This window comes from Panicum virgatum, chromosome 8K (assembly GCF_016808335.1).
Source record: "Panicum virgatum strain AP13 chromosome 8K, P.virgatum_v5, whole genome shotgun sequence".
Taxonomy (NCBI): domain Eukaryota; kingdom Viridiplantae; phylum Streptophyta; class Magnoliopsida; order Poales; family Poaceae; genus Panicum; species Panicum virgatum.
This window is the reverse complement of record NC_053143.1, coordinates 17206204-17227715: the sequence shown is the minus strand read 5'-3', so window position 1 is coordinate 17227715 and position 21512 is coordinate 17206204. Positions and strand designations below refer to the sequence as shown.

At 47.0% G+C, this 21512-nt stretch overlaps 1 non-coding gene across 1 annotated transcript; it reads right to left on the bottom strand.

The window, feature by feature from the left end:
* Nucleotides 1–21162: 21162 nt before the first annotated feature.
* Nucleotides 21163–21301, bottom strand: LOC120646574. The gene has a single exon (XR_005664477.1). It is a non-coding gene; the product is annotated as a small nucleolar RNA Z247 (small nucleolar RNA).
* Between the last annotated feature and the right edge of the window lie 211 nt (nt 21302–21512).

Genomic DNA, 21512 nt, shown 5'->3' with positions numbered 1-21512 from the left:
TTCTTGTACCATCGGTTCAACCGGTGCTACTGAGTTTTCTTCAGTTCACTCAGCAATGCACCGACGCACCCGTCGGTTTAACCGGTGACTGAGTGTCGGTTAAACCGATGCTACTATTTTCTGCAGAACTCGTCCAATTCAGTATTTCTTTGAGTTTTTTCTTCGTGTTTTACTTTGCTTGGGCTTTTTACTTCATCCCTGGAATCTTAAAATGTTCACTTGATAAACTCGTTAGTCCCATTGATTGCGTTGTCTATCAATCATCAAAATCACTCAATGGTATAAATGGAACCATGTTCATTACATATCCGATCCCGAATTCCCCATCCCCACCCCTGTGCCCGGGAGCACGAGGCATCTCGTCTGCACCCTGTCTGTCTTGCAGCGCATCACGCGGCGCCGGCGGTGGTTGGGTTGGGTTCGATCGTTTCTTCTGCTGGTAACGAACTCCGCTCGCTGCTCGCGAGATCTAGCGCGGCGTCGGTGTTGGTGGTGGTGAAATGGACCTCGCCACCTTGGAACGCGCGCTGGGCGAATGCCGGCCACGGCGGGCGGCAGCGCGCCGACCATGTGTGCCGTGCGTACCTACCGATGAGCCCGGATCGAGTGGAGTCGAGCCCATCTCGTTTATTAATCGTGCTCGCCTGCGGGGCACAGGGTGTGTCTTCTACTTGCCGCAGGCTCCGGGCAGTCCGTATCCATGCACCACGGATCGAGGGAGATTGGCTTTGATGACTTCTGACTAGTGAGTTAACTGCGAGTCAAATTTTGCAGTGTGTGCCGGTACATCGATTTTGTCCCTCGGCTTAACCGGTCGGTCGTGCAAGTAGACTATGAAAATATCTAATTATGATCATTTCATATCGTAAATGTTATTTCTGTTTCCTATAAATTGACCAACTTGTAATAGTCTAACTTTGAACAAATTTCAATTTCCACATATTTCAGGATGTATGCATTATCTTGTTCATGGACTAGGTCATTCGTCTCTGACACAAAAAGTTATACTCGGAACGTTCTCGGTTGGAAGTTTCATTTTACGGATTTGAAGAGTGTCACGTCATCTAAACAGATCCGGGTTGATAAATGAAACAAGACCTCCAACACATTGTGACTTCGACACTTCGTGGTTTCATATATCAACCAAAACATTTAGTTGTAGTTTTATCCCGTGGTTTCATATGTCAATTAAAACACTTAGTTGTTGTACCGTGTCGTGAAATGTTTCGATCACACTGCGGTTTGTTTTTTGTTTACAAGGAATAGGATAAATTAGTTTGCTCACAGTGGAGTTTCATTTCGCTGCATAGCAGGTTTCATCTAGATGGAATCTAATTTCTTTTGTTAGCATCAGTTGAGCCTACGTGATATCTCATTAAATGAGACTAAATTTTTTTTGTCGAACGTGCACTGAGAATGACGTCAAATCCCCAACCATACACAGCAAGTATATATACACAAATTGATGTGCAAGTGCATGCAGCTTTATTCAATTATTCGCACCAATGTACTGCATGATACCTTCTTGATCATGTCCAGCTGAGCTGAGAAAACAGCCGACAAACGGCTAACGATTCAGCCGGAGCCCCCGATACATCCACGGATGGTGACCAGTGCTCCGCTAGCCGGTCAGTGGGGGTGGGGAGGTTGGGTTCGGCTGGTGACGATGACGCCACTGCTGCCGCGGGCTTGTACATCTCGGAGCATCCGCGCCCGCGTTCGGCAGGCGTGGTCCGCACCGGCTGGTTCCAACCCTGTCTTGGCTCGTACCGCACGCATGAGCTGGTCGGTCTCGGTTGATTCGCCGTGCCCGGCATGTACCGTCACGGGTCGCTCGCCGTACCCAAAGCAGCAGCATGCAGTCGGTAGTCGGCTGATCGAGCCGCCAAGTGTACTGTGTACCTTTTGTTGCGAGCTAGCTAGTCCGCCACGTCATACCGCGTGCCGTGCCACTCGATCACGTCGGGTTGTAGGAAACGGATCCGTGACGTGGAATGCTGTGGTGGACGTGGCGAGGCCCCCGCGTGCGGTATTTCTTCGAGGCAACAAGAGCGAGGTGGAGTCCAACAGCGGGAGTGGCGAGGCCCCGATGCGTTTTTGTGCTTTCATGGTAGCAACTACGTGGCAGCCTGCGAGAGGTCCGGATCTGGTGTTTTTCACCCTGTCATGTGGAGCATGGTATTGCAGCGGCACTTCAGCGATGGGTCCCGCATAGCGGTGGCCTTTTTTGGTGCGGTGCAGTCAGTTTTTCTCTAGGTCCCCGATGACACGAAATCACAGCGAGAGGTTTCGGCGGCAGCTTTGAGAGTGTGATTGCTGGTGGGTGCCACGTTTAGACTTCGATCTTGCTGCCGTTGTCGAGTGGAGTGATGTTGTTGAATGGAGTGGTGCGGCCGCGTTAATGTCCCAATCTAACCGGTCGGCGTGTTTTCGTGTTGAGAGCGGCTGTTGTTGTGTGTTTGAGTTGAGTTGGTGTGGTACGGCGCGAGTTGATATCTCAATCCAACTGGCCGGTGTTGTTTTTTGTTGTTTGCCCAGTCTGGGCTTATTCTTCTTTTTAATATAATTGGCAGCTCTCCTGCCTAGTTGTAAACAAAAAGGCCATGGCTCCTCTCTCGCCGCCGCACGGCTCCTCTCCAACCTCCGCTTCGTGCTGTTGGGCCACACACCCTCCTCTCCCTCCCCGCTAGTGATGCTAGCCTGCTCCTCATCGTCTGGCTAGCTGCCGTTGACCAGCACGGACACACCCTCACGTGTACCATTGTGCGTGCCCATTCACCATAGGCGGTCGACTTGGGTACCTCTATGTGCTCACTGCACATCTCAATTGATGGTGAGGTACTGCTGACCGTCGAGGGAGACGCCCACGGCCTCCTCCCCTCCTCCTGGACCTCCTCTACTGTTGCAAGTGAGGCAGTAGTCTCGTGGCGCCACGGTGTAGTTCACGCAGCAATGGCATGGTAGGGTTGGGAGGGAATGGCAGCGATGCCCATGTGCTCGTCTCGCGCAGTCCTTTGATGTCGTCGACAGCCGGCAAGGAGGATGAGGGATTTTCGGAGCCTATATTTGAAATAGGTGATTTGTGGATGGTGCATTATTCAGATGTTTCGTCAATTGATTTACGATGTTGCGTTTGTTGTTTCTTCGTGCTGCAACACAAGATATTGGGATGTTTGAATTGGGTCATTTCGAATGTTGCAAACTTGCAATGGATGATTTCTCATTTTATGAAAGATTGTTTGAGATGTGGCGAGGGATGATATGTGATGTTGTGATGGGTGATTTGATTCAGACTTCTTTTTTCCACCCCGGCGATGTTGCATTTGTTCTTTGCAGATGTTGTATCTTCGATTTATGAATGTTGCGACGAGGCATTTGTCTCTTATTATGACCTTTTAAATAAATCCAAAATATTTTGATCGATATTGCATGAAATATTTTCCGATGTTGCAGTGGGATTTTTTTTAATCAGTTTGACGCTGTGAGCTAGTTTAAAATAATTTTGATGTTGCAAAATTTATATATGATGTTGCAGACGTTATCGATTCATTTTGCAAACTGGTTTTGTTGCTAGGCCTGCCGTTCGATGGATCGGATGTCCGGATGTTAGCAAGTCCGTAAAAAATAATCTCCTACAATAATTTTTATTTCTGTGCCAAATAGGTGTACCAATTTATTTCTTCTATCAAGAGCACAACTAAACTCTTAAATCGAGATATATGCTCTCACCCGATCCAAGCTTCACCTCAAATAATCTAAACAAATATATATTATTCTTGGCCTGCAGTCATCCTTGAATGAGAATCACCTTATATTTAGATTGGAGTATACTAACAAAAAAAATTGTCCAAAAATGTTTTAGCAGAACCGGGAAGACAAAGAATACAAACAAAGCTTATCTTCATCACTAACAAGGAATCAAAACGAAAGAAGCAAAAGGTAAATACCATGGAGCTCCACCGCGGTCTCAAGCTCCGCCGAGGAGCGGTGCGCGGGGCGAGGCCAAGTGCCAGGCATGGGAGGAGGCTGGCGCCGTGTGAGAGGAGGCGGATGCTACGCGTCGAGAAGCTCTGGCACGAGGAGTGGGGTCCAGATGAAGCTCGTCGGCGCAAGAGCGGTCATGGAGGTGAGGCCTCGGAGGGCAAAGATGGCAGATGAGTAGAAGCCGCGGGGAGCCAGCTTTTTTGCCCCGCTCCGTCTTCCGGCTCCTTTCAGCGGAATTTTTGGAGCTCCTCCAGCGAAGGCATTTTGCTTTGATCCTGTTTGGCAAGGCTCCAGTAGGGGCGGTTGAGGGAGCTGAAGCTGGAGCCCTTCCAAAAGCGGCTAAGCCTCCTCCCACGTTTCGTCACAATTTTGTATCAAGTTTTTGTCAGCGTAGGTTCTTGAAAGGGCTCCCTTTCCACTTGCAATAGTATAGACTTGAGACTATATATACTGCCATCAGCTTGCAGGTATTTTATTACAGACAATGTCCTTCGTCCTGTTTTTATATTGCAAATGGCGATTTTAAAAGGAAAAATTGCAAATGATGTTCTGTGTCTGTGTATCTGAATGTATGCAACACGCACGCCCAATTGTTACGTCTGATTGGGAATGATACATCATTTCTCATGTTTCAGGTTTTCAATCCGTGCTACTTCGTCCTTCCTTGGACTGAATGAAATTCCTTGGGGAGAAGAGGTCTTCTCTTGGCATCAATGGATAGGCTCGATGTCGATGAGCAGGCCCTGAGACGGGTACGGCATAGGGGACCTGGAAAAGCTGCCATAGCAGCCGGCGGCGAGCTTCCACCTGAAGCGCGTCACGATGTGTGCACGGCCACCAGCGTCTCCACCTTGGCGAACTCGTTACCGGGGCAGATGCGCGTGCCGCAGCCGAATGGCACGAAGCTGTAAGGCGGTATCGCCGACGGGTCCTCGAACCGTGCCGGGTCGAACTGGCCTGGGTCCGGGAAGATGGCCGGGTCCCAGTGCGTACCTCATCCTGCAGAGGTCGTTGAAAGAAACTCAGAGGTGCGGAAGATTTTAGGTGGAACAGCGCACCTTCTCCGTGTGCCGGTTGCATGTTAATATAGGTGAGGAAAATCCCCTCACATAGATTACAAGGACTAGTTCGGTTTTGGTTGAGATTGATTCAAACTACTCTATCTCTAAGATACAACAGCTTATCTACAACAGAACAATATCAACCATACCAAAATTGTTACATTGGAAAGATTACATCTCACGGAGTCTTCTAATAGCCCCCCTCAATCATAACCGAGCTAGGTTAAGATTGTGCTTGAAATTCTCCAGCTTCTTTACTGTCAAAGCCTTTGTAAATCCATCCGCCACTTGATCATCAGTAGGCACATAATCTATTTCCAATAATTTCTTGTTGACTTGTTCTCTGACAAAATGATAATCAACTTCGATATGTTTAGTCCGAGCATGAAGCACTAGGTTAGCTGAAAGATACTTTGCGCCAATATTATCACACCATAACTTAGCTGCAGCTGGACATGGAACCCCAATTTCTTTGAGCAAAGTTTGTATCCACATGATTTCAGCTGTCGCATTTGCTACGGCCTTGTACTCGGCTTCGGTGCTTGACCTAGAGACAGTCGGCTGTTTTTGTGCACTCCAGGATATCAAGTTGGACCCAAGGAAAATTGCAAAACCACCTGTAGATTTTCGGTCATCTAAAGACCCTGCCTAATCTGCATTAGAAAATCCCGTGACAAACGTAGACTTTGATTTGCAAATCTTCAGTCCAATCTTTGTTGATTGCTTCAAGTATCTCAAAATTCTTTTTACTACTGCCCAATGAACTGTTGTATGAGCATGTAAGAACTGGCATACCTTGTTAACAGGGAAAGCAATATCTGGTCTAGTAAGAGTTAAATACTGTAAAGCTCCAACAATGCTTGGACATTGAGAAGAATCATTGGATCCTAATGGAGTTCCTTCAAAAGCAGATAGCTTCTCACATGTTGACAGAGGAGTACTCACAGGTTTACAATCTGACATACCAACCTTCTTGAGCTTTTCTTGTGCTAGGACAATACCATCACACACTTTGGTAACTTCGATGCCCAGAAAATAATGCAACCCAAGTCTTTCAACGCAAACTCTTGTTCAAGATTTTGTAAGAGCTTGACTGTTGCAGTTGGTGTAGAGCTTGCTACTATAATATCGTCAACATATACTAGCACAAAAACTGTTATCTTGTCAGTATTGAAATAAAACAATGAAGTCTCTGGCTTTGAAGATTTGAACCCAAGGCTGTATAGCTTAGTGCTCAACCGAGAATACCATGCACATGGAGCTTGTTTCAAACCATATAAGGCTTTATCTAGCTTACATACATAATTGGGCATAGCTTTGTCCTCATACCCCGGAGGTTGCCGCATGTAGACTTCCTCATCTAGAACACCATGTAAAAACGCATTTTGAACATCTAACTGTCTCAAGCTCCAGCCCTCTGAAACAGCAATAGACAGAACAGTTCTAATAGTTGCAGCCTTAACAACCGGGCCAAAGGTATCTTCATAATCAACTCCATACCTTTGCTTGAACCCTTTTGCTACTAGACGAGCTTTGTATCTGTCCAAGCTACCATCTGATTTGCATTTAATTTTATAAACCCATTTGCAATCTATAATATTTCTGCCTTTTTGTGGTGGAACAAGATGCCATGTTTTATTTTTGTGCAAGGCATCAAATTCTACATCCCGTAGCATGCTTCCAATTTATATCACCCAGTGCTTCATTAATATTTTGTGGCTCCCCAGTAGAAGTAAAACACCCATAGAGAACTGTTCCATCAGAGTATACGTTGGGTTTTCGAATCCCAGCTTGAAGCCATGTACGTGGGCGTGGATTTGTTGGTGCTGTCGCTGAGTCGATGACCACAGCAGACCCAGGTGAATCAGCATCGGCTCCCATGTGTTCAGCTGCCTCACCTGGATCCGATGCAGATTCAGCAGAAATCAGATCAGACCCAACAGGATCAGGTGTAGAAGACGAGCCCGACGTTGGCATCGATGCTGAGATGGAGCCGTGGCCCGCCTGGAGGGGCACCGGTCCAGGGGCTAAGTTGTCGGCCGGGGCAGGTGGATCAGCACTGGGTTCAGTGCCAGGGAGTGCACCATGCATGGTCGTTTGCAGGGGTGCCATTATTTGCTGGTGAAGAGGAAGCAGTTCCGAGTGAAATATCCCTGGAATTTTGTTGTTGTTCCTTCACATCTTCAATAGTAGGGTCAGTAGCAGTGGCGGATCCAGCGGGGGGCAGGGGGGCTGGAGCCCCCCCTCCCCACCCCCCCCCCCAGCGCGCAAGGGAGCCCCCCCTCCCCCCGACACTACTACAGAATTCCTTTTCCGAAGTGGGCAAAATGGCTTTTCCGAGGCGGGCAGCCCAACCGCCTCGGACCAAAGGTCATGGTTAATGGAGGCATTTACCGATGCGGTCATGTTAGGGCAACCGACTCGGTTAATATATCTTTACCGAGACGGTTTCTCCAACATGACCGCCGCCATTATTGAGTCTTAACAGAGGTGGTCAGCTTTAACTTGACCGCCTCTGTTAAGATTTTCAAAATAAAAAAAAGCATATTTGATTTTGAATTTAAAATCGAATTTGAAAACCTAATCAGAAAACACATATTACATCCATTTAGGTGCCAATCCGATTTTGCATAGTACATGTTCAACAAGTATATTACATCCATTCACAAATATATATTACATCAATTCGACATTAGCGTTCAAATGATTACAAAAGCTAAAGGCATCTAATCGAGTTCTAGCAACTTGTAGTCCTTCATGTTATGTTGGGTTCTCCAGTTGCGTAGCCTCACGAACTTGTCGTCCATTGCTAGATCGCTCTCGTCACAGAACGTGAGACCCCCAACATGACAACATTCATCAGTGACAAACTTACAAATGTCAGATATTATTCGGTTGATGACATACTTGTCCACCCTTGACCTGCGCCACCATGCTACAGATCTCTTGAGCTGTCGCCAGCTTCTGTTGTAACATCCGGCAGTCATGAGGTATACACAAGCATAGTATCCACACAGTACTGAGTTTGCAGGTTGCTTCGCGCACTGCATTAATGTAAGAGAGTCGTTAGGACACATAAATTGCATGCAAATGTAGTAGAACATAATCTTCTTCATACATACCGGAAAATCTCGTCTCAGGCGCAATTTTGTGCCATTCTTCTGCTTCTTTTTCTCGGACCTCCGATCATAGGAATCGGGGTCTTCCGCGTATTTCCTGTAAGCACTATATATGAATCACTAGTGTCAACAATAAATTCAATAAATACTTTGAGTGCATAAGGAATTGTGTCGTCACTTACTATCGCAGACATTCTTCAGAATCCTTATATGCATCCTTGTGCATATGGTGCAAGGAATCGAATATGACAGCCTTTCCATCCTGAGGATAGATGACAAATACAACCCAGTGGCCCATGATTCCCCCACTACACAATTGAAACAATATTGGTACTCAAACGGTGAAAAACATGAAAAATCACAATTGAAACATAGCAAGTATCATTTTAACTTACCTGAATTGGTGCGCAGCAAGGATACACCCATTGCCCCAAACCTTCTTCATGGCTTCTAAGATGTATTGTCCTTTTCTATACATCATCTCGCCTCACATTTTAACTCGGACCTCCACTCGCTGCAGACCGGTCAGATTCACTAACTTTGGGTGCGTGTCCGGTATATCGTACCCACTAATGGCCCTTTGGGTAATATGCATAGGAGATAGGTAGATAATATCTTCCCCTAGTTCCTGGGAAGCATATGCTTGCATCCTGCAAGCACAATGCAAATCATTGTCATGGCATTGTTAGTTTGATCATGAGCGTACCTTTATCGATGGACAGGTATAATCACTTACATGGCATAAAGGGTGACTTGCGCGACGTTGAGGTCCTTGCGGCGTAGCAGCCTATGCATGTCATGGAAGTCGACGGTGAAATAACAATCGTCCTCCAAGTGGAAGTACTCCTTCGAGGCCCTGACAACAAATTCCCTCATGCCTAACTTCGCAGCATGCATGTACCATAGATGGAACCTCCGAACCTCCCATGACTCCTCCTGGACAAGCTAGCCCAAGGGCAACATAAACTTGCCATGCTCATAGTTATCAGGGCAATCAGGAGAAAGGAGCCAGACTTCCGGTGGTGTTGGTTCCCTGTAATTTTAACAACGATTATAAGAAGATATTTTTGAATAAATTCAAAGACAACAATTATAAACAACCATATATAGTCAAATTTGTCGTTGTATACCTATCAAACGTTGTTGTGTAGGTGAAGTCTTCTGCTATTTGGTACGCAGCCCATTGCTCTGTAGTGAGGTGGGACGATTTGTCCTCATCTTCTACTGTATGCTTCTTCGGCACAGTAGGACATTGCTTGGTGCCCTTTGGACCACTTGGAGGCGGTGTATCGTTGCCCGGTGCACCCTCCATATCTCCTTGTGGGTCGCTCTTGTCGGGGGGCGGCTACGTCGAGGACTGCTACCTGAGCCACCAGCATTGTTGTCATTACTTGGGCTACCTGGGGGAGATGGTGACGATTGCTTTGGTTTCGACGTCGTCTTCTCCATTAAGACAATATCTGCCTTGTTCCATAGCACGACAAGGCCTAAAGCATGGCCGATGGTTGTGGTTCCGCTTTCAAGGGGATAGTCAAGTTCAACCTTTTCGTGTTCTTCGGCCACCCATGCAATGTTCACCACGGCGTATTCGGGCGGGATAGGCTGCCTGTTGTACCTGGCTTCAGAGTCAGGAGGTTGTACTAATCACTGCACCACATCATTCTTCCTCCCGGTCCAACCAAAGGGCACTTGGAGGACGGCCAATGTTTCCTTTGTGATCTCATCGGCTGGGTACCTTTGGGGTTGTGAGGTACCGGCCAGCTGTTGAGGCAACACGCCAGCCTGGAGGAACATCTTCTTCCTCAGCTCCACCATCTTGGGGTCGTTGCTCGTGAACGCCCCTTGTATCTGCCCCATGGCAATGCCTTCCATTGCCTCATCTCTGCCTTTCTGGATGAGTTCCTTGTATCTCTGCCTCGTGTGGTACGAGGCGGTGTCAGATTGCCATGAGTCCACATTCTTCCAGCTATGCCTCGAGGATATGCCCCGCACGCATCCACGATGCTCGGGGTTTCCTAGCGCCTCGGTCATCAAGTAGTGCTGACCGACTGGTTTGAACTTCCCCTGTTGCTTGGAAGCACTGATCGCAATCAATGCCTTCTCCGCTTCCTCAGCCTTTGGCTCATTATACTTGGCCATGCCCTTCTTGAGTTTCTTAGGCCGACGGGCATAGAAGTAATCATGTCCCCTCTCGTCAACCTCTTTGAATGGATTCTCCAGCCCGGCCGCATCTGCCTCCATTTCCTGCTGTCGCCACTTCTTCCTCTTTGCGGCGTACCCTGTCATGCCCAGGTGGTGGGGTAGCATGTTCTTCTTTGCGAGCTCAGAGTACTCCTGGCCCTTGGCCTTTGCTTATCAGTACTCATCTTTTCAACAAACTCTTCCCAGACCTCTCGAGTGATGAAGTTGTAGTCTTTGTTGGGTGTCTTCCCTTCCTGCACGTAATGCCTATTGAGGTTGGACCTCAAGTTGCGAAGCGCTTTGCCGGCAATAAAAAAACATGGCGCTTGCACAGATCTTCATCAAATTGGTCCTCTAGATATATAAACCGCCTCTTCATCTCTCCCCAGACGGCACCCTTCAAGTCTGTCGGGACTTTCCTCCAATCCGAATATGTGATCAGCATGTGCTGCCTAACTATACAGGAGCACTGGTTGCTGAAGACGCCGATGACTTCTTCTGGCTCCAAGGGCACTCCATGTGGCCCAATCTTGCGTATGCCATGCACCTTGCTGTGAATCTTGTGCCTCCCGTGTTGGCCCCTCTTCCTCTCACTACTCTTGGCACTTGCGGCAGTTTTGGCTGATGTGCTCGGGGTGGGATTGGATCCACACTCCTCCGGGTGTTCTTCACTCTCTTCAGGGTACTCCAAACGCATAGGTACCACCAGCACCTGTTGAGGACAAGGATTCGCATTAGTTTCATACATAATTGAGAAGGCCGCCATCTTATGCTACTGTTGTATATATTCATTATTTACTCACGCGATCCTCATGATCTGCTTCATCCAATGCCGGGGTCCGAGATTTTCGTGTTGAAAGCCGACGATCCGGCGTAGGACTATAGGTGGGATCTTTGTCTTCCTCCGTACGACGTTTCTTCTCGATAGGGGTTGTTAGCTCCTCTTCCTTGTACGAGGTGCTCTCGTTTGATGATGAGCTTCCATGATCACTTGGAGCCGGGCACGGCTGGCGCCATTCTCCAATAGGTTATATAAAGCTTAGTACTACAAACACAACTAGCAAAAAACTATTGGGTTCTCTAAATCAAGCAACTATAAGTAACAAGATGTTTTCTAATACTTGTCATTGATGTATCTAACATCAATGACAAGTATTAGCTGATCCTGTTCTAACACCCTTGCATGGCAACAATAAAAAAAAGATAGAAGCAGCAACCATCAAACTGTGCTACTAATTAAAAAAAAAGGCCACTACATGTTTCAAACCCATCCTAGAAATTTGAGAGCTTTGTCATTGACCTAGCAGCAAGCATCAAAAACCTAACATGAAGGCCACTACATGTTCCAGATTAACTTTTCCCTTGGTTTAATTTCTAGCCCTTCAACTTTTCCCTTGGTTTAATTTTCCTTTCCCATCTTCAAAACCAGATCCAACTCTCAAAACAAGTTCAAATGATGTCCTAGAATGTTACATTTTCTTTTGCCTTTTTCTTTTTGGTGGCTTTCAGTGACCTGGCAGCCACATCATCTGCAGAAGTAATATGAAATTAAGAGAGTACAACAAAACCTAAGACTTTTTAGTCCCACATAGAACTCTTTTAGCATTTGTTTCACTAGTAAAGCAGTACTGCAAGAGTACTATGCAAAATATGAATAGTCAGTAGCAGATCCAAATGACAATTGCTAGCATATTCCAGAATGATCTTCAATCTAAATGAGAATAGCGTAGTTTATAGAAATGCATTTAACTCATCCATACATGCTTTAAGGAAAATTCATCTTTTTGAGAAAAAATATCAGGATATTAAGTTATCAGAACATATTATATTGTTATTAGAATTAGGAACTGGCAATAACTTAAGCATGCTGACTTAAGGTTCAAGACATGAACAGAATCGTAAATTAGGCTAATAGATCTTGAAACACCAGCATCTAAAAGCCTGTAACAAAGATAAGCAGAAGAATAAGATGAAAAGGCGGATCAACTTCCATCTAAAAGTTTTCACTTCCAGGAGAAAGGTTGATTATTGTCTGCAGTTTCAAAATTCTATCAAAAATAATTCCTCAAGATAGAAATTGAAAAGTGATCCTGTGTTTCAAATTTCTCTTAGAGCTTAATATTGTCGACATCAAGAAAAAATTAAGTAAAGCCACAACTCATTTCACAAGAAAAGTACAACACTTGAAAACTACTTCAAGGAACGAAGTTCATAAAACCATATTAAGACGCAAGTATTTATTGAGAGATCAGAACAATATATTGTTGTAGTAACTCAATACACAATATTCAGTAAATAATATGATCAACAAATTATTCTGAAAACAATTGAAGGTAACTAGTAAGCTTGTCACTATATAACCCTCCAAGTGAAACTCCACAAGATAAAAAAAAACACAGATATGCTATGTGAATAGAATATTCAGTAAGCCAGTTTTTTTTTTCTCGAACCATGCAGGAGAATTGCATTTCATTTCAATAAGGAGAAGAAAATAGAGTAAAAAGGTCAGGAGGAAATAGAGTACAAAGTTCAGGAGTGAAGTCCTGACTCCTGAACCTAAACACACTCATTAATTCAGTTCTCAATTCCCAATATTCATTTCTCATTAATTCAGTTCTCAGTAATCCATGCTACTATACTGGAGCTGCAATTTTGGGTACCAAGTGATCTACTCATTTTTGTTTAAATAAAAAAAACAAGGGCTCACAGCCAGGCCCCAACAGTCAGTGGGAGGCCCGGCCAGCCCCATGGTCGGCATGGCCATCGCCATTGCCGGCATGGCGGCACTGGGCCCGCATGCCTGCGGCCGGCCAGCGGCATGGCGTGGCAAGCCCGCAGGCAAGGCCGGCGCGCACGGCTGCCCGCTCCAATCGAGTGGCGCTGCTAGAGGAGGAGGCGGAGGGAGGCGTACCGGGGCGGCACAAGGGTGGCGGAGGGGCAGCGCAGGGGTTGCGGCTGGCTCCGAGCAACGGCGGCGGTTGTCGAGGGCGAGGACGGCGGCAGGCGTCGAGCGTGACGGTGGCGGGATCCGAGCGCGACGGCGGCGGCGATAGGGTTCGCTGCAGCAGCCCTTCGGGATCCGAGCGCGACGGCGGCGGGCGTCGAGCGGGACGGCGGCGGGCGTCGAGCGCGACGGCGGCGGCACTAGGGTTCGCAGCGGCAGCCCTTTGGGGTGAGAGGAGGCGGCCGGCGAGATTTGAAACGGGCCGGCGCGGAGGCTGGGCTTATATAGAAGTCGATTAACGGAGGCGGGCGCAGTACAATAACTGCCTCGGTTAATATTAACCAAGGCGGTCATGTTAAATTGCCCGCCTCGGTTAACATTAACCGAGGCGGTTATATTAACTTGCCCGCCTCGGTTAAATATCCCAGAAATTGATCCAAGGCTTTGTTTCCATGCATTTTTCTCTAAATTGTTGCACTGCACTTCAAAATCCCCAAAAATTAATGCTGTAGGTTTCAAAATTCTTGACAACTTTTGTTTCTGTAACTTTTGCTGATTTGTCCACTAACATTTTCAAAACCTTATTTTGATAAAATAGTGTTAAGGATGTTTTGATGATTATGGCGTCACCTATTTCAATAACCTCTAATATTCAACATTTAAACGAATAAACATGTAATTCTCGAGTTCAATTATCTCCGGAATTGATTACTTAACTGTGAATTCATCCATTACAATAATAAGTTACAAAAATCGGCGGCTGGGAACCTCTAGTTCAATAACTCAGTACATTTATTACATTAATTATTAAATCTAATTCATTTCGGCTTAGACGCTAGCACTGTCCTCTTCTCACCATCCGGGTGCCACCATGGCTTCATCTTGGTCTTGTTGACGTGGGACTCGACTTGCTTGATCTTGTGTGGGTGATCGGTAAAGAGCGAGAACTCCGCATAGTTGTTGTATTCCTCGGGGCTCTGCACTCCATCAGCTCCCACGATCCTCTGCTTTCCTGATACAACCACATGTTTCTTTGAATCTCTAGGCTTCGGGTAGTAGGCTACCTGAGCGACGCGATTTGCTAGTACCCACTGATCATCTTTGTACCCGACACTTCCAAGCTCCACAATGGTTAGCCCATACTCGTCCACGACAACCGCCTTTGGCTTGACCCACTGGCACTGGAAGATGGGTATCTGTAGTTCACCGCCGTAGTCAAGTTCCCATATCTGCTCAATCTGCCCAAAGTATGCCTTGGTGTCTCTAGTGGCCTCGTCAATGCCCTCATATCGAACCCCGCAGTTCTGTGTTGCGCTCTTCTAATCCTTCTCTTTAGTATGAAACATGTATCCATTGATGTCATACCCTTGCCACGAGGTGATTTGGGAAGACGGGTCGTACGCAAGCCTCGACTCATCAGATTCTCCATAGCGAGGTATGCCCTGATGTTTGATCCACGTCGTGAAATTGATCTTGTGCTGTCTCTATACCCAAGCCTCTGTGCGTCCATCACGACCACTCCGGAGCTCTTCCACATGCTTCTCAACCCACTTATTCATGACAACTAACTGATTAAGGGCGTTGTGATGAGCTTCTTGCAGCATTTCTTCTTCTACATCGGTGCGATATTTCCTCCCCGTGCACCCCATCCCTGAGGTTCTGGCTACGTGCAGATGAACGGGCAACCCAATCGCATTTCCATCCCGGATATATTTGGTGCAGCAATTAATGGCCTCCTCCGTTGTGTATGCCTCGATCATAGAGCCCTCTGGGTAAGCACGGTTATGGACCTATCTATTTAGTGTTAACATGAACCTCTCGTACGTCCACATCTGGTGCAGGTATACAGGCCCGAGGTCCTGAATCTGATCAACCATGTGCGTCATCAAGTGCGGCATAATATCAAAGTAAGATGGCGGGAAGCACATCTTGAGCTGGCAAATCATCTCCGTGATGAATTGTTTCATGCCTGGCAGCTCAGCTTCATCGATGAACTTTTGTGTGATCCAGTTGAAGTAGTAACTGAGCCGTGTGATGACCATCTTCACGTACTCAGGACCAATTGCCCTGATCACAATTTGGAGGAACACCATAAGCATGACGTGGCAGTCGTGTGCATTGAAGCTGGTTAGTGTGAGGTCCTACATCGAGACCAGACTCTTGATGTTCGAAGAGAACCCGGTCGGCACCTTGACAGCCCTATGCCACTGGCACACAGCCCTCTTCTCTTCTGTCGTGAGGTTGTAGCTTGCGCCTGGAAGGTCCATTTTCCCGCTCTGCGCTGATGGGGTCGGATGTAGTTCGGGCCTAATGTCCAGGTTCATAGATTCTGGCGAGACTTCAGACCATCCTTCGTCTTAGTCTTCATGTCTAGCAGAATCCCGGCAGTGCTTTCAAAAACATTCTTCGAAAGGTGCATACAGTCAATGGCATGGGGTGTATCTAGATCCTTCCAATACGACAGGTACTTGAAGAAACACGACTGCTTCTTGAAAGGAACTAGGGTGACAGGCGGTTGTTCCTCCTCCATCATATCCCGCTTCCTCTTATTCTTTTTCATGGTCCCATCTTCCCTAGCTTTCTTCTTCTTCCCAAACTCTACGTTTATGCCCTTCACCATTTCAAACACCTTTTGCCCATAACTCGTCTTCTCTGGCTCATCTGTTTGAGGCTCGACCTCTTTGTCAAAGAACTGATTCATTGAAGTATGCCGATACCTGTGCTTTTTGCTGAGGAAACGCCTGTGCCTCATGTACACCAATTTGTTTGATCCACTAAGATAAGTGTAGCAGGTACCATCAATGCAAACTACACAACCTGACTTGCCTTTGATCTGCCCCTATAGTGCAAAAAGGCCAGGGTAATCGGTAATGGTGACAAAGATGATGGCTTTTAGAGTGAACTCCTTCTTTACGAACACATCCATCATTTTTACCCCTCTTCCCATAGCATCTTCATGTCCTCCATGAGTGGCTCCAGAAACACATCTATATCATTGCCTGGCTGCTTCGGGCTAGAAATAAGCATGGTCAGTAAAAGATACCTATGCTTTAGGCATAGATAGGGAGGTAGGTTGTAGACGGTCAGGATGACCGGCCAAGTGCTGTGGGAGCTGCTGAGGTCACCGAACGGATTCATCCCATCGGTACTTAGTGCGAACCTGACATTCCTCACCTCATCACCAAACTCCTTTGCATACTTTGCATCGAATCTTTTCTACTGACTGCCATCGGAGGGGTGTCGTAGCTTGCCATCGCCCTTAATGCGTTCTGCCGATGCATGCCACGACATTAGCTTGGCATCCTTTGGGTCCCCAAATAGCGCGCACAGGCGATCGATCACAGGGAGGTACCACACTGACAGGGTAGGACTTTTTCTCTGCACGTATCCCTCTTCTTCCTCCTCCTCAGGAACCGCCGAGATCTGCTTGGTTGTCTTCTTCTTCTGCCTACTCTTGGGTCCCTCTTCATCCATGTCAGCGCGACAACCGGCATTCCTCTTGTAGCGACTTGCGCCGCAATGCGGACAGCTCTGTAAGTTCTCATACTTGCCCCGATATAGGATACAATGATTACTGCACGCATGGAACTTTTTAAGCTTCATGGACACTGGCCGGATCATTTTCTTCGCTCGATACGTATTGGCCGACACTTTGTTACCCTCTGGGTATGTGTCAGCAAGGATACGTAACAGGTCATTGAAGCTAGTGTCGGACCACCCATGGCGAGACTTCAGCATCAGCAATTGGAGATTAAAATGCAATGCCGTCCATTGCTTTGGACAGTCTTTATACAGCGGATCAATTACCGCCTGCTTCATCTCCTTAAAATTCTCTAGCCACTTCGGATTCCCAAACATAACACCATCTTGGTCCATGTGGTTAGCCAAGTTCTCGAAGATCTCTGCATCTTCAGGCCCCAAAAAATCACTCTGCTCGTCACAATCCCGATCACCATCATTGGCTGCCATGTCTTGGAGAAGTTCGTTGATCTTCACATAATCATGATTCCCAGTATCGCTGTCCGCTCTTGCTGCCGGTGATGATGATGGCTGCTGTACCGAAAAGGTCGTCGTCGTCGACGAGTTTCGTTCTGATGCACCGGTGGCGCTCGAATCCACTTCTCCATGAAACCTCCAGACGGTGTAATTCTCCACAAAACCATAGCAGATCAGGTGAGATTTCACCACGCTATCTTCGTAGACAAGATTGTTCTTGCATCTACTGCACGGACAAATGGTGCCCTCCCGACCCAGAATTGTACGATGCTTTTTCGCAACGGCAACAAAATTTGTCACATGATGCAAGAAAGTCAGATCGTTGCCAGCCCTCGGTATCTTGTACATCCACTCTGCCCTGTCCATGAGGAGACCCTGCACAGAGCGAGAATTAAGATTCAGATCGATCCAGATCTGAGTTTCTCTCTCCTGCATTTAGAACTAGATTCACAACAAGTAGAAAGAGAGGAGATGAGAGGGTGAGGAGTTAGAAATCAACCTTTTTGTGGTGTCCTCCCCCACCAAATATAAGGGCAAAACCTCCCCCTCTAGAATGCTCAAGTTTGGGTGTTTTGACCTCAAAACACCCAAAAATGGAGGAGCCGCGGGGAGGAAGAAGGGGGCTGGCTGCTTTATATAGCAGACTTAACCGAGGTGGGCACAGTAACAGAAATGCCTCGGTTAATGTCACTTAACCGAGGCGGTTATGTTAGAAGCAAATGCCTCGGTTAAGTTCCGTTAACCAAGGCGGTTTTTATTAAACGACCACCTCGGTTAATCTATTAACCGAGGCGGTTGTACGGCGGGTGGCCCGGCGCCTATTAACTGAGGCGGTCCGGGACCCGCCCGCCTCCGAGGCCCATTTTAAGTGCCTCGCAAAATGGAATTCTGTAGTAGTGCGAAGTGCCCCCTAGGTTTTGGACGCCATGGATTGAAGAAAGGGGGGCTGGAAGGTGTTTTTTGCGGTTGAAGAATGAAGATGAGTCCTCCGCGTTGTCTGCGACTTGGGCCGCAGCTGGAGATGTTGGTCCAGGTGCCCAGCAGCAATCAAAAGCCCAAGTGCCTAGCGGCCCAAGCCCAACTTGTATTTTTCTCAATTTTTGTTGGGCCAACGGGCAACCCAAAAGAAACCCTATCTCTTTTACTCCTCCTCCTCCTGTCCTCCAAAACCACGCCCTGCGGCCAGCGGCTGGCACCTAGGCTCGATGCCGTGATGGCAGATGGGACCGGGGGGCAGCTAGTGGGACTGCGGGAGCAGGCGCGGCCGAGCGTGGCGCGCGGCCGGGAGCGTGCTGCGGGTGCGGCGGGCGTCTGGCAGCGGCGCGTGCGCGATGGGCAACGGCCGGCAGGTGGCGCCGTGGTGGGTGCTTGCACGGCTACACGGCGGCGTGGCGGCCGGCGGATGCCTGGGCAGACAGGCAACTTCCTGCTGGGCCGCTGGGCGGCGAGCTACGGAGCAAGGCACAAGGAAGGCAGGCAGCAATAGCAAGGACCAAGGAGCATTGGAGCAATCCGAGGTTTGGATTCTGTACCACCGAGCACCTTTGTAGAAGTAAAATTGCAATTTATTTTACTCAATTACTTAGCTTGCTTTTTTACTTTTGTTTGCAGTATCATATATTCATACTATCCATAGATTAGTAGTGCAAATTGTGGGATGTCGAAAAGAACATTATTGGGTTATTTTTCAAGCAGCAGTAGTACTCCTATGTCTTTCATAAAGACAGATTTGCCTAGCAAAATGGGAGATGATTGGACGAACCACTTGATGATATGCTACACTGAGAAGGAGATATTTAGAAGCATTAGCAATGACAAAATCATAAAACGGTTTGAAGAGATGAAAAATCGCCGTATGCTAGTGCCTCGGGTACGCTCTATTTGTAGTAGTCACTATTTCATTCTGTTTGCTATACAGATTGCTCCTCGTGAAGATCCTCATTAGTCATGAAGAATAATGGACATTGTGCGTTAAGCGTTATCTATTGTTTTGATATGGAAAATTGATCAATATGTCTTTTCTTACTTTCTATCAACGTGTTTTACTTTATTTCTCGATGTTTTCATATGAAACCGCTTGAAACTACTATGGTGGTCTACTATGAAACACAATATATTTATATTGTCCTGTGGCCAGTGTTAGTTCAGCCCCCCCCCCCCCTTGTTCTGATTCCTGGATCCGCCCCTGGTCAGTAGTATGAGTATGAGACATATGGTCAATTAGTTGCTCGGCACTAGTGCTAGGATTTAGAAGAGTGGGAGGAAGGAGTAGAATTTCAGATCTTAAATGTGCTCCTGTATTGGAGTGAAGTTTGGAGAAAGAGAAAACATCTTCATCAAAGACTACATCACGAGAGATGTACACACACCCTGAGGAGAGATCAAGGCACTTGAAGCCTTTATGAATGTTACTGTAGCCAAGGAACACACATTCCTTTGAGCAAAACTGAAGTTTGCGACTATTATATGGCCGAAGATTGGGCCAGCATGCGCAGCCAAAAACCCTCATGGAGGTATACTCAAGTTTTGTGTGAAAGAGACGTTCAAAGGGAGTTGCAAACTCAATGACCTTGCTAGGAGTTCGATTGATAAGAAACGTTGCAGCAAGAAACGCCTCATCCCAATATTTTAAAGGCATGCTAGCATGAGCGAGAATGGACAAGCCTACCTCAATAATGTGCCGATGTTTTCGCTCAGCGGCCCTGTTTTACTGATGAGCGTGGCGACAGGAAACAAGATGTGTGATGCTGACTTGAGAAAAAAAGGAGTGAAGTTTCTCATACTCGCCTCCACAGTCAGTTTGCATAGCGATAATCTTGTGGTCGAACAAGCGTTCAACAAGTTTTTGGAACTCGTGGAACTTTTGGAAAACTTCAGATTTAAACTTCAAAAGATAAACCAACGTGAATTTGCTAAAATCATCAACAAAGCTCACATAGTATTTGTAACGACCAAAAGAATCTGGTGCCGGTCCCCAAACATCAGAGAAAACAAGCTGTAAAAGATGACTCGAAATACTAGTAGACTTTGGGTAGGGTAGCTGGTGGCTTTTCCCTTGCTGACAAGAATCACACACTGAATGTTTATTCAACTCTTGAACAAAAGGAAGATTAAAATCTCTAATAACTCTTTGAACGATGGGAGCAGTAGGATGACCAAGGCGGTTGTGCCATCTATCAAGAGAGGGTTTATTGACGCCAAAAGCTTGCTTTTCCGATGATGCAGGAGGAAGGGGATACATGCCTTTGTAGCATGCTCCCTTAAGGATTGTACTCTTCGTGTCCCGATCCTTGATACAGAAAAATTCAGGGTGAAATTCTAAAAAGACATTGTTATCTTTGGCGAGGCGATTAACTGATACAAGATTCTTAGCAGCTTGTGGAACATGGAGAATATCTTTGAGAGTAAGATTGCGACTGGAAGCACGAACAACAGATTGACCAATATGCTGGATACTCATACCTCTCCCTGATCGCAAATTTCTCCAAGTCTCCAGCAACATGATCATATGCACCGGTATCAACGTACCAGTTGGTGTCTCCTCCATGGGAGTTAGAAGCAGCAGCTACAAGCTTGGGGTCAGGCACGTAGCAGTCATCATACCTATGCCAGCACCTATCTGCTGTGTGTCCTTTTTTGAAGCACACTTGACATAGCGGACGACCACCAGAACTGTTGGAGCGCTGATTGTTGCTTGGAGGATGGCTGTTGTTGGAGAAGCCACCACGGCAGCGCGTGAAGCCACCGTGACCATGGCCAGAATCAGTGTTGTTGTGGCCGCTGCTTCGTCCTTGTCCTCTGCCACCCTTCCCTCCAACGTTTGCCACATTGGCAGATGACCCAGAGGAAGGGTGTCCATTCATGAGCTCCATCCTGGTTTCAAAAGTGAGTAGCTGCGCATAAACCTCGCTTACCGATATTGGATCTGCTCTTGCAACAAGAGCAGACACAATAGGATTGAAGTCGTGGTCGAGTCCAGTGAGTATATACTCAATGAGCTCCTCATCTTCTAGCGGTCTGCCTGTGGCAGCCATCTCATCGCTGAGAGTCTTCATCCTCCCGACGTATTCTGCAACCGTCATGCTTCCCTTCTGGGTGGTTGCAAGTGCAAGGCACGTGTTCACAACACGAGCCCTTGTTTCCGATGAGAACATGTCTTCTACCGCCTTCCATACTTCAGCTGCAGTTTGCTTTGCAGCTACTTGTCCCAATACTTCCTTGGAGACG